Source organism: Silene latifolia, chromosome 10, assembly GCF_048544455.1.
Source record: "Silene latifolia isolate original U9 population chromosome 10, ASM4854445v1, whole genome shotgun sequence".
NCBI classification, from domain to species: domain Eukaryota; kingdom Viridiplantae; phylum Streptophyta; class Magnoliopsida; order Caryophyllales; family Caryophyllaceae; genus Silene; species Silene latifolia.
In genome coordinates this window covers 61,076,101-61,089,603 of record NC_133535.1, presented here as the reverse complement: position 1 = coordinate 61,089,603, position 13,503 = coordinate 61,076,101, and positions in this window count along the sequence as shown.

Here is a 13,503-nt window from a genome sequence, read left to right as displayed (position 1 = left end):
TCCTCTAAGATTGTGCTTTCGATACATCGGGTTGGTTTCATGCGACGTTTCTGTAACTCAACAAAAGCCTCTCTTTGCTTAAAGTCGGCAAAGATAATTGTAAGATACTCGGGAACCGGTGGAACAGTGGGTCCCTCACTCCCTTCCCCAACTTCGGGCTCAGAAGCCCTATAACAACCCGACCCACCACGGTCGTAACACAACCCAATAAGATGGGATATGTACCTTTGGGCCCATTACTTGTCCTCACTTAAGCCCAAAGCACAAGGCTTTGTTACTAAGTGGTGGGTGGAATCCCTTATAAACATATCACAACCTCCTCAATTCCCTGATGTGGGACAACCTTACTCTCAAGGAACTGGGGTGTTACAATCTCCCCCACTTAAAGAACACAACGTCCTCGTTGTGTCTCCAACTTGACCGCAGCCAAGCCTAGAATCCTCCCCCGCTAGGTGTGTGACCCGAGTACTCCCGACCACGGGCTCACCACACGGTCGCAGGGTCGCTCTGATACCATTTATAACAACACGTCCCACCACGGTCGTAACACAACTCAATAAGATGGGATATGAACCTTTGGGCCCATTACTTGTTCTCACTTAAGCCCAAAAGCACAAGGCCTTGTTACTAAGTGGTGGGTGGAATCCCTTATAAACATATCACAACCTCCTCAATTCCCCGATGTGGGACAACCATACTCTCAAGGACTTGGGGTGTTACAAGCCCTCCCCCTCTTACTCTGACGGGTGGCAACTGCAGGTCTCGACATCTGTTTCAACATATATTTAGGCACACAAACGGACACCTACTAGAAGAAAAATAAACTTTTCAAAGGAGACTTATGGAGGAAGAAACAATGTAACTAGTTTTCACAAAGACAACCAACAATTTTCAAACATGCTACTACCACAACTCATAAAAAGACGGTCTTATAGCTTTCAAAGTATGAAAACTGCAACCTTAATTAGCAAATTAAGGTATTAATCCCTTTAAAATAGTTTCACCAAAAAGGTAATCATCATAAAGAATTAAGGCGAATTTCAGTTTGGGGCACTTTTAAGACGGAGTTTTAAGATAAAATTTTGAGTGAAATCAGTCAAAATCAACACTAAAGATGATACCCACAACATACATTACTCAATTTTTCCTTTTCCATACTCAAAAGACAAACAAAAATTCAATTTGTAACCCAAACCCAAAAAATTTCAGTCCACATATACTCCCATATTGATTCGATTTTTCTACTTCTAACATCAATAATCAACAAACTAGAGCAATTCTACCAAAATACAACAACTATAAACAAAAATTCATGGGTATAAATCGATTTTTTTTTTTTCCAGAAATCTAACACTTTTACATGTTTCTAATTAATTAAAACAAAGAAAAAGATTAGTATTCTTACCTTGAATGATTTGCAAATGAGTAGAATGAATTAACAGGAAGAAAACAAGGAGATTAAGCACACACTTCACCAAGGTTGTTGAGAGAAAAGAGGATTTGAGAGAATTAGGGTTAGAGTAAAACGAAATAAGAAGAAGAAAGAGGTTGGGAAAGTATAAGAATCCCGCGTTAGTCCGGGGACTGTAGCACTTACTCGATCGAGTAAGTTGGGTACTCGATCGAGTGGCCTCTACTCGATCAAGTTGGAGGTACTCGATCGAGTTTTCGCTGGCAATTCTAATGTTTTCGATCTAATAACTCCACAACTAGTTCGAGTAAGGTCTACTCGGTCGTGTAGGCCCTCGTAATCGGTTGAGTAAGGTTAGGAATGAGTTTAAAAGTTACGAGTTCGGTTAACGATTTCTGCAAAACAACAACTCGTGTCGATTCTAAAGTATATTTGGAACTCGTCATTGATTATTCCATCCAACTACGATATATTAATACTAACTCGAATGTAACACAACTATCTCATCCAAATATTACACATATCATTCCGTCCTATACCAAACATTATGCAAGACAATTCGACTATGACATCAATTTATACATATATACAATCAACACATTATTCTATGTTTACGTACGCATATGCAAATTCAGTCATTCGACAGGTGATTACACTATACAAAGCATCCATTTAGAAATATAGTTATCACTTACTACTCAAGTTTGCTCAAAGTTTTAAACATATCACCACAATTCGACAACAAGACATCTAACATAACTATGCCATGTCACAAGAGTACTTAACAACATTCATCCATTGCATTCCCAACATTACTTGATAACTTATACTAACTAGAACGCATATAAAGACTCACAACTCATTATAACCCTAACGTTATCCAATACTCGTATGCAACTCCTAGCACATTCACCATTTCTATCACATCCACACACACACTTCCAATGACTCACAACCCTTTCACGGTTCATCATTACTATTTGCACACACTTAGACATCATCATACACTCCATCACAGCTATTTCTAACCTATTTATCATACACAACTATGCACACGACTCCCGACTCGATATCCCCAAACTCGGTGGCTGACTTAAGCATATTGGGGCCGTGATTTTGAAATGAGGGCGCCTTCTCACCCAAAATCAAGCATCAGCAGGGGCTCCTAACATACATACACCAGGTTCATTTTATTTGACTCCCTACGTTCATTGGACTCATTAGTTACAGGTTCCAAAATTGTCGCTCTGATACCACTTTGTAACACTCTCATCTACCAATGAGCCTTAACAAGACCTTCCCTAGCAGATAAGGATGTTACCATCTCGGTTGCCCGAGGAAAGTAATAATCAAATGTCGATAAAAGAACAGTTATATGAAAATACAAGTGATATAAACAAAATAAGAGGTACAACTCGTGACAACTATCAACTATGAGTAACTATCTCTGCCATGACTCGTGGTAGACTCGTCCCTCCAAGCACCCAGCTATGATCTTGACATCAACCTACTAAGACCGACTGCTCACCATAGTGGATCACGACAGACACAACACAAGAAGACAACACAACAACACCACACAAGGTCAGTAACTAAAGGAATAATTCAAAGGCAGACACAATAAACACAGTAACTCGCACACACCACCTCCTCCAATCACCCACACACCTCTGATTGCCCGAAGGTCCAGTCCTGCCAGATCACCAATCGTAACCAGTAATCCACACCGCCAATGGGGGACCGCAGCTATTCCTACCTAAGCCCCACTCATCTAATCCGAGCGATAACCTATGTTTCTTAATGTGCACATCTCCTTCTGTGGCGGGTTCCACAGAGGGCGAATCAAGGGCGTGAAGCCACTCCCGCAAGTGACCCCACTCAGCCGAGGACGCACCTCGAGAACCACAAACAAACAACCAACAACGAACAACAACAACCATTCCGCACAACCACCATGATACTAAGATAATTATACAACACAATCGACACACTAGACAACCAACAGTACTGAGTAGGGAAAACCTACTTTTAGCAACCGCAGCGATTCCGCACACAACCATAAGATACAAGAAATCACCCTAACCAACTATAACAACCAGCATAACCATCTATTACTACTATCATAAACACAAGTGAAACAATGGTTGACGATGATGATGACAACGTACCTATACCAAGCAATCCGACGTCAAGACCGCTACCCGACTTATGCTTCCTATTCCCATGGTGTCTCCACCTTCAAAGGCTCCAAAAGGGTGACTCAAGGTGAAAGAGAAATGATATGGCGGCATCTAGGTTTAGGATAAAAGAGAAGGAAATGATTTGGGTTTCACGATAATACGATTTATAATTCCCCGCTGAAATCACGTTACTCGATCGAGTAAACAACTTACTCGATCGAGTGGCCTCTACTAGATCGAGTGACCAAGCTACTCGATCGAGTAGCCTCCGCTAGATTGAGTAACTAAAACTTCAAAGGATTATAACGTCACAAGGTTAGTTCGTAAGGTTTCCGCAAGTCTAGATAGGTGTCTAAGGTGAGTCAACGACGGTCGTCGGGTCTCTAAAAGGACGGGTATTACAGGAAATCCCGACTATTTATCATCGTCGGGCCATTGGGCTTATCATGCTGCATCTTTACTGCTTCGAGGGAAGTATAAAAGGCCCGACTTGTCAAGGTCAGGCTCGACTTATTCAAGTCGTAGAACAAATGGAGGGCCGTATGACCCGATCTTGGATTATTTTAGCTATGACTATTAGAGGCCTAGATGCACAAAAACTCAACCCAACTGTTGCATACACCAGATCTACCCATCTTATGCAAGTTTTTTTTTTCTTTTTTTTGTCGGCATCGGTTTTTCTTTTGTTTTCCTTCGGCTTCGGCCTTTCTTTTTTATCTTCTTCTTTTTTTATCTTCTTCTTTTTTTTTCGGCTTTTTTTTTCTTTTTTTTTTCCCTTTTTCTTTTCTCATGCCTTGGATTGACAGATGTGGCTCTTCGAGAGATTCAGGTTATCCACCCAACCTCCTGCATCCATGAAATATCATGTGAACAACTTCACTGCTCGACCTGTAGTGTGTGCCTTTGGCCTGACATCGACTTATTGGCGTGAAATGCTGACTATTGGAGTCGGGTCCTATGTTTGTTGGATCTTACTTTGGCTTTCTATGGACTCATTCACGGGCCTCCCTGACACTGATATGACAAGGTATATCACACTGTTGGGCCTAGATCATTCCATCTATATTTATCCAGATCGAGTACTTCGTTAATTCGGTCGTCGACAGATTATTCTAGCGATCGAAGCTGTTCGTGGGCCAATCTTCGATGTTACTCATTCTAAGTGCCAGGCCTAGCTCCAGGCTTGGAATGGTAGAACTATTTAACATATGCTTGACCCACCAGAATCAACATGGGTCTCTCCCTCTTATTTGAAAAAGGGTTACCGAACCATCTTTCGAAATTAGGAGGAAGTTGCGAAAGGACGATATTGTAGATTGGAAATATCGCCAAAACAACTTGTTGATCCAAACTTGTTTCAAAGAATCGTTCCCGGTCGTTCCTGAGTCTGGACCTGAGATTGACAAGAATCCTAAAACTGACACTAAGACTTCAAGTGTTTGGCAAAGGTTGGGTTCGAAGGCCAGTGATGGGTCGACTTTGGCTGAAAGGCTCGGTCCTCGACCAAGTGTGAAGGACAGATTGGGCCCACACGAAGAAACTGTAATTCCTTCAAAGAAACGGGTGAGAGTGATGATGAGTGAAACGTCGTCTCATCGTGATGGGTCACATGACCCAGACTCGGCTTAGGCTAAGTCTTAGCTTATCTTTCATACTATCTATTATCTCCTATTATCGGTGTGTGCTTTCCTTTCGGGTTTTTGTGTGATGGGCTTAGCCCAGAATTAAACTTTGTAACGAGCTTCGCTCGGAATTTAAGAATAAATATAAACTACTATTTAATAACTACGCCAAATCTAGCAATCAATAAGGAGCGTATCACAATGGTTTAATGCATTTAATAACGACACTTAGATTACCGTTTTCCAAATATTGACGGAAACCTAGACCGCGCTAATAGGAATATCGGTTTCCCTCGAAAACCGTTGTTATTATAATTTTACAACGGCTTCTTAACAACCGTTGTCAAAAACTTTTAACGGTTTCCAAAAACTCGTTATAGAATCACTTTTATCAATGGTTGTTAGAAAACCATTACCAGTTTAAGATATCGGCATTTCGAAAACCGTTACTAAATTAACACCAGCAACGGTTTTTGTTACCCATTGTTATGTTATAACTACGGATTTTTTGTAGCCGTTATTATTTTCTATTATGAGATAACGGTTTTTCAATTCAACCGTTGTCAGTATTTGATTAGATTTTTCAATTTGATTACTGCATTCAAAACTGAACTTTAATAAATATTAAATTTGACCAATAATATTCAATTTGACCAAAATAATTCTATAAATATGTCTTCATAATGTTTTAGGTCAAATTCTAAATTATCAAACATTTACTCTTTAATTTCTTTCTAAATTTCTCTCTAAAAAAATATGGCTCGTGTATCGGAGCTACAATCACATTCTCGTTACGCACAGCCTTTTACTTGCATTTTCCATAATCTCCCGGTTCATTATGGTGTGAATGGAAAGGGTTTAAACCCTAATTTTGGGTGGTTGACGCAAATGCTTCATAACTCCGGTTTCGCTGCGGTTAAAATAGTGTACCCTATGTCTACAAACAAGCAAGGTTTTGTAGGCTTCGCTTTTATCGTATTTGTCGAAGCCAACTGCCATGATAGTTTTCGTCAGGCAAGAAAATTAGGGGCTAGATATGCAGGGGAAGATGCGGGGAAAGAGGACTTCTATTCGGGTGATAAACAACAAGGCCCTTATCTATGGGTTACGACCCATCTTGATCATCATCTGCTGAAACATTGCAGGAAGCATCACATTCTTGCCACCGTGCCTATGTCATGGGTGAAACAGGCCATTCTACCTGCTTCCCGGCGATAATGAAGGGCCGATCTACGACTTGCTCTATACCGAAATTCATAATGAGTATCCTAATACTTCATCAGATTCTTATAATTAAGTCTTTAATTATTATCTGGCATTGTAAGTTGTATTTGGATTATGGTGGTGGTTTGAATTCAAGTTTAATTATTTATGTTTTTTGTTACGTTTTTTGTTACCTCATCCTCTGGAATTCAGAGACAATATCACCAGAAAAATATCAAACTTTTATTATAATGACTTAAGTTTTTAGGAGTACATTAAAATATCAAGCTAAAGAAAAAAACTCGCGTAAAACAAGCGTTTACAAACGTGAAAAAGCAAATGTGTAGTGTGGAGTTGAATGGAGGGAGTATGTTTTTTGTTACCCCATCCTCTGGAATTCAGAGACAATATCACCATATATGTCTCTTTCACCTTCAGCCCAATCCACATAGTCATTTTCCCATTGCAACGGCATTGTCCCCTGCTCGGCAATGCGACCTTGGCGGTGCAGAATCGGAAGTAGTAGGAGACGGTCAGATTCATTCGCAACCCATAAATATGGGCCTACCCGCTGTTCATCCTGATCAAACCAGCGTCTCAAAGAGTCATTGTTATATAATGCCCACTCAAGTTTACGAGCCTGACGAAAGCATTCCCACTCCTCACCCCCGCCAAACTCGATGAGGGCGCACCGCCCGAAGCCATGATGCGCATCATTATCCGGGTAGATAGTTTGAACCAAATTCAATCCGGCTAACCGAATCAAACCTAATAACCAGTCAAGGCTATACGAGAGTATACCTTTCCATGCCCCTCCTCTGTATACGGGAGATTATGAATGATGCACGTAAAGGGTTTAGCGCACATAAATCTAATTGGGGGTCCTACAAGAGGTTCATATGATGCTTCATCATCATCAGTGGATGAATAATATGAACCACTATAAGTTAATGAACTTGACGACATAATCGATGTGGAAAATTAATGGAGGACTTAACAAGTTAAGAATTGGAAAGTGCAAACGGTACAAGTTAAGATTGTGAAAATTATAATTCTACTTATAATGAGTTTGGGTTGTATTGGAAACTGTACAAGTTAAATAAGAATTGGTCAAATCTACCGTGTTAAACATATTAGCTTACAATGGTTATCAAAAAACCGTTGTCCAATGAGTAAAAACACAACGGTTATCAAAAAACCGTTGTCCAATTAGTTGCAACAAAACGATTATCAAAACACCGTTGTCCAGTGACTAAAAAACACAACGGTATTGATTTGACTAATGCATGCCTTGTAATTTTTACTTTTTCTTATTCAAAGTTGCAGTATTGCGTGTTTGACCATATGTATAACACAAAATGATAACGGTTCTTTGTCAAGCCGTTATCGTATTACATATATTAACAACGGTTGGACAGAATCCGTTTTCCAGTGTTTGTGATTTGACTAATGCATGCCCTGTAATTTTTACTTTTTTCTGATTCAAAGTTGCAGTATTGATTGTTTGACTGTATGTATAACACAAAATGATAACGGTTCTTTGTTAAGCCGTTATCATATTTCATATATCAACAATGATTATTGTAAATCCGTTGTCATATTACACCAATAAACAACGGTGTTTCTTATAACCGTTGTAAATACAGATCCACTGTGAAAGCTGAAAAGTTTGTGGTTTTACCAATGCATGCCCTATTATTATTATTTGTTTGACCATTATTCACCTCATGCATGCATGCACAATTAATACAAGTTTGAATGTAACGTATGGATGAAATTAATCCAATTAATTATAGCTTTATTATACTATAAATAGCATCACATTTCCAGTAACAATAAGAATCACTTTATTATTACTAACCTTTCTACTTCACTTTTTAAATAATCTACATATACATACATATCATAATTAAAAGAATGTCGTCGTCTCATCATCTGCAGTCGCACCTCCTCAGCAATCGGTAACCCGTTATATCAACTCGATTATGTGCATAATTCACAATCTCCCAGTTATACGCGATGTTGCTGGGAATCCAGCTTCTAAGTCTCTTAATCCATTGAGGGACATCCTCATTGAGAATGGGTTTTCAAATGTTAGGGCAATTTACCCAGCTTGGATTTCTGGTCATGGGTTTCTTGGATATGCTCTGATCATGTTTCGAGGGGATGGTCTTAACGATTTTCGCCAAGCAAAACAACTTGCTGCAAGGTATGCATCACGTGACCATCAAAGGGGCAAAAGTGACATTTATGGCGACGACCCTAAGGATCGTTATGTTCACGCTGGGCCTCACTTATGGGTTGCCACCGCTGAGGATGCTCATCTGATGAAAAGGCTCATTCCGTAAATTTTATTAATGTACCGAAATCATTGGGAAGACGAAGAAGTGCCTCATTTTGATCCCCGTCTTGATGCCGATGTAGTACGCTTGATTTATAATCATGTTTATCCTCAGTACCCACCTCCTAGTCAAATTCATGTTAGGGTGTTTGATTAATGTACTAATTAGTTAGCTGTTTGTTTTTGTGTTTTTTTTATTTTTTATTGTGTTTCCTTTTTTTCCCCTTGTTGTACTGTTTTTTTTTATGCCATTGTATAATATGCTTGTTTTAATAAATTGTTCTACTCTTTATCACATGCAAATGCTTATTAACATAGATTTTAAATAACTTGCGAACAGACAAATGAATGAAACAATAACATATAATATAATGACTACGGTAGTGCATAAAAACTGTGTTAGATCACAAACACCTCTAAAAATAAATGGAAATTGGAAGATATTAATAAGATAATTACAACGGTTCTTATCAGAACCGTATTAAATTATGCAATTGCTGAATAACATTATTTTAAATAACCTTCTTTCTTTGTTTCTTTCTTTATTTCTCTCTCTCTCTCTCTCTCTCTCTCTCTCTCTCTCTCTCTCTCTCTCTCTCTCTCTCTCTCTCTCTCTCTCTCTCTCTCTCTCTCTCTCTCTCTCTCTCTCTCTCTCTCTCTCTCTCTCTCTCTTATTACTCAAATTATGTCAAGTGGTAGCTCTTCTTCTTCCTCTATTTCAATAGGGACATGTAATTGCTCAGTTCCGGCAGCATTGCGGACTTCTTGGACTTTGCAAAATTCGGGAAGAAAGTTTCTTACTTGCAAATTCTATAATCCCGAGACTAAAATGCGTGGATGCAATTACTTCAAGTGGGTTGATAAACCAATGATTGAGTGGCAGAGGAAGGTTATAAACAGGTTAGTGAATGAGAAAAAGAGGATGGATATCGAGATTACTCAAGTGAGAAGTATTCAATATGAATTTGAAGAATCGAAGCGGGGAAATGACAGTGAAATATTGAAGGCAAAAGAAGAATGCAAGAAGTTAACCATGGATATCGTAGAACTAAAAAATAATGAGGCATGGCTTAAGTTAATTGTCAAATTTATTCTTCTAATTGTTATTTACCTAGTTTATTATGTATGGTGGTAGTTTGTACTTTCTATGTGTAAACTTGTAATCCTTTAAATTAATGGAAATAAGCAAGATTTTCTAAGAAACATATTGTAATTAGCTGGCATATACCAAATGATGCTTTATTTCTTGGCGGTAAAATCAAACACAATGAAATATAAAATAAAACGGTAATACCCAAACCGTTGTTCAGGACGTATACAGTTATAACGGTTCAGACCGTTGTTATGTATATAAAAATGATGCTTTATTTCTTGGCGGAAAAATCAAACAACATGAAAATTTTACAGGCAACGGTTATTTCTAACCCGTTGTAGATAGTACGAATCAATTACGGTTTCAAACAAAACCGTAGTCTGTTTGGAAACAAAATATAACGGTTTTTCTTATACCGTGTTTATTACTTTCCAATAAACAAGGTCTTGCAAGTGTTGTATTATTCACACATATATACTCTGAGCTTCCCCTCTCCCACATAATATTCTCAAACATTGAGCTTCCTCTCAACCACCAGCCTACCCCATCGTCGTCGCAGTCATCGTCATCATCGTCATCATCGCCATTTCCGCCGCTAGATCAATCCGGATTCTCTTATTTAAAGAATTAATAAACCCTACTCTCGCTAGATTTGTTTGTTATTATAAGTATGCATTGTTATTATTTGTTTATTAATTTTTGCTTTAGATATGGTCCAAAAGCGGAAAAGAAACGATGGAAATGCGTCAGGCGACGACTTAGGTGATGAGAATAATTTACAACACACTGCGGGTCGAATGCGCCACAGGGTTTCCCTACAAGGAATAAATTCAAAGATACATAATCCTTTACAATGGGATAAAGATACGAGGTTGCCATATGTTGAGTATGCCGGGTATTTTGCGAGTTGGATTGATTGTTGTGTAAGACAGTATGTGCATCTCGGTACGCCGCGTATTAGTGAACGGAGTAAAATACGGAACACCATGCTAATAAACCGAATAAAGGTATGTATATACAATAATAAATGTTTTTGCTGAAATTAAGTTAATACTTGATATGTGTATTAGCCGAAACACTTGTACCAATTATGCTCACCATAAATGCAGTTAGCTTACGTTGTCCCCGAAAAGTATGATAAGTACCTAAAAAAAAGACAGGGGAAGCCCTCAGTTCTTGGAAGTTAAAGATTGCTGAGAAGCACTTGTTCAATAAGAAAACTGGGGAGATGAACAAGAACCCACCAACAAAGAAGTATCTGTATGTCAGTCAAGACCATTGGGATAGCTATATCGCTTATAGGCAGTCTGAAAAGTTTAAGGTAACTTAATAATAATAAGTAAAGAAGTATACTTAGTTTAGTGTTTGGTCATGCTTACGTTTCTTGATACAATTTATTTGATGAAGGCTATGAGTGAGAGGTACAAGGCGAACATTTCAATGAAAAAGACCGTCTTTTACGGCTCCCGAAGTGGTTATAGATTGATTAAGAAGAAACTTGTAAGTACATAATTCTTATTGTATTAGACTATTAGGTGTTTTAGTCGGATGTTATATATGTTCATAGTAATCATAAATATTTTGAGAGGATTAGAATGTGATTGTAACGGCTCGAAAAGCAAGCAGGCAGCTCAAAATTGCTCTTTTCATAAACAATAGACAACAGCGGAATTATAGGGCGTCACTGCCGTATCCCCTCTTCGGAGAATACAATAAAATAAATACACTTCTAAAAGTAAAACTAAAACTCTATAATTATAAACTATACATCTTATTGGTCTTATTGGTCTTATCTTTTATATGAAAATTCCTCACACTCGACCTTCCCCGATACTTGTACCTGAAAAAGAGTGAAAGTAACGGAATCAGCCAACCACAGGCTGAGTATGACTCCAGTTCCCTCCCCTGGCCTTATGTCATATCCGTTATACAAATAATTCTTCTTATTACCATATATCACCCAATACAATAACTTATTGGAATACAATATTTCCTGCCATTGACCAACCCGGTATCCCAAAAACATTATATGACTACCATACCAAGATGATATTTATACATATGACACTAATGTCGGTATACCATTACTGAAGAGAATAGACATTACTTTTTTCTCATGGGCCAACGCCCTGGAGCTAACGCTCCCTTTTTAATATGGGCCAACGCCCTGGAGCCAACGTCTCTGGTACCAACGTCACCCCTTTGTATATATGGAGCTAATGCTCCTACTGTGTACACAATTTTTATTCCCCTGTAATGTCATATCAAACCAATAATCGTATTCCGAATGCTACAATTGGCCAATTATGCAATATGACAACCACCACCCTATCACAGTCATATATTTATAAGACAGTAACTAATATAACATGTGAGCAGTATAACAATCATAAGACAAAATTAACAATAAAACCAATATAACTAATTATTTCTAATATCTTATTTCAAACGTAAATAATAACTTATATCGACGAAGGGTCCCGAAATCATACCTTATTGTGATGGTTAATGTATACACTAAGAACTACACGGCCAATGGTTGCTACATGCTCCGCTCCTTCCTCGCCTGAACACCAATTTTATTTACTCAACCCAAACTTCACTTCTATTAAGTATTGTCTCCCTTTTCCTCTTTACGTACGTTGACATGGTGTATGAGCAATTAGCTTGGGTGAGTCATTAGGTAGAGCTCCCTACGTGGAGCTTATATAGAATTTGTGATTTTTTTTCCTTTTTTCCTTTTTTTTTGATAATTATCTAATATAGTAACGAGTAGTAAAAATAAAGGTCGTAACGAGTCCCAACTCATATACTCTTAGTCGATTTCCAAGTAAAGTCTTTTTTTTCGTTTATACAGAAAAATTATGTGAGTCTAATATATAAAGTTTCGTGTACTCCTATTATTATTATATATCTTAAAACAAATTTTATTCGGGGTATTACAGTGATGAATGAATTGTAGGCAAAGCTTCGAAAATTCAGTCGTCACGACGCTTGGGTGGAAGGTCACACACCTAACAATGGAAAGGCGGAAACTAAATATGATAACGACATCAAAGAGAAAATTGTAAGTTTGAATAAATATGTTACTCCTACCACTGGTAGTCGGAGTTATATAATTGTGAGTTGCTTAATGGTTTTATGTTTATGTAGAGGATCTGTGAGAAGGAGGTACATGAAGGAAAATGGAAGCCTGAAGGACGTGATGACATTCTTGCTTGGGCAATCGGCAAAGCAGAGCATCCAGGTCATGTGAGAGGGGTATCGACTCATGTTGTTATCATTAAGTATTTTGGGAAAACTACTCGAAATGGTGATGATTCCAAGAAGATAATTTATAAATATTGTATTTGAACCAACGTAATTTATAACTATATTTGTTGACATTAATTTCTACTACACAGCTACATAAAGTAGCCAGGTTGATGATGAGAATGTTGGAAACTGGGGAAAAGCCATCAGAAAAAGAGTTGGATATGGTTCAAGAAGTCATAAAGGAAGCAAAGGAGGAGGAGAAGGAGGAAAAGGAGGAGGAGGAGGAGAAGGAGGAGGAGGATGAGGAGGAGGAAAAAGAGGTAATAATATTTATGCCTTATATATATACAATGTGTTATATGATTTGGAAAATCAGTACGTGTTATATGGACAAGTGT